Raw genomic sequence first — 1693 nt, forward strand, 5'->3', positions numbered from 1 at the left:
GGTTTGAGATGCCAGAACTCTGTCTGGACCTTGCCTTTGCTCCTTATTCCCCCAGCAGGCTCAGTAGTAGGGTTTGTCTACTCACCTGGTACAGCAGAACAGGCTAGGTGCCACAGTCGGCCACATCTTGCCTATGTTCAGCCTATGAGAACATGATGTCTCTAGTTGAGATTATTCCTTCAGTTGGTGTTACTCAGGATTATGTGAACCTCTCTGTTAGTTATTCAGCTACTGTGTCTTTACTAATTTTTCTATCCATTGNTATTTTGAGAACTTTCCCTTAGCTACTCAGACTTAATTTCTTTAACTTTNTCTTAGAAAGTCTGGGGACAATCTGCACACTAAGTATGGATTCAGAGAACATCATCTCGGTTCTCATTGGCCCTGCAGGCCCTAGCAGTAAATACACCCTTCTTAAGACAAACATTTAATAGTTAATAATCTTAAGCTCAAAACAGAAACATCTATATAACTGTGTGTGTATGTATATAACAAATGTTCTATGTCATACAAATTAGGGAAATAGTGTCAAGATGGCACTTGGGGTGTTAAACACATAATAATCTAATCTACCACTACTACAGACTAATCTCATAAGCCTGTCTCCCCATAAAACCATGAATATATATGATAATTTAACTTCCCATAGTTCCAATTGCTCTAGTCTCTTTAAAAACATGTCCTATTGCTGAAGACACCATGCGTTTCAGACACTGGTCCAGAAGCCTCTCTGCTGGAGCTGACATGAAAGTCTCTTTCCTGAGGACTAGCTCTCATGGGACTAGAAGGTACCATGCAAGCAAACAACTGTCCTACCCAACAATGGTGCCTAGGATCCACAACAACCATCATGAAACAGTACCCTAAGGGTGGAATAGTGGCACACACACCTTGGCAGTAACCAACAGCTCTCTCTCTAACTGGACTTAAAGCCTGCTCAATCAGAGGGAAATCATGCCTGGTAGTGGAAACCTAGGCANCTACTCAGGGATGGTGACATCATGGGTCTTGGGGGAGAACCTACACTGCCACTTTATTAAACCTATAAACCTATATGCGTTCTAACTACATTCTAAGTATTCTAAATATTTATCCAGTTACCCAGTGATAAGAATAGTCCTTACCCCTCATCAAAGAAACTTCTGTTTGCAACAGATGAAGGCTATTATAAAATAAAACTATAAGTAATCAAAATGTTGAGTCGTGGAGTGGAACCCAGTCCCAACTTCACACACACACACAAACTTAACAGTTAAGGAAAAGAAAGGTCATGAATTTGAAAGAGAACAATGATGGGTGTGTAGGAGGGTTTAGAGGGAGGAAACGGGGAAAATTATGTAGTTATATTCTGAAAAACTAAAGATACATAATATAAATGCTTTACAAAACTGATAGGCAACTTACCTGAACAGACCAGTGTACATAAAGCTGGGGACCCAGGGGGAAACCTTATACAACTGTTCTACTGAAGGAGCATTGCAGTAAAGTGACTCCTAGTGACATTCTACTACATCCTGCTAGATCACTGCTTTGCCCAACATCATCAGAGAGGCTTCCTCCNGCAGCAGCAGCAGACAGGTAGAAAAATGGAGCTTCACAACAGACATTATGCAGAGGTAGAGACCTGGAAACCCTCCACATTAACCTGGATGTCTCCATCAAATCGCTTTCCTTGGGGCTTGGGAAACACCCC

Source organism: Mus caroli, chromosome 9 (genome assembly GCF_900094665.2).
Source record: "Mus caroli chromosome 9, CAROLI_EIJ_v1.1, whole genome shotgun sequence".
NCBI lineage: Eukaryota > Metazoa > Chordata > Mammalia > Rodentia > Muridae > Mus > Mus caroli.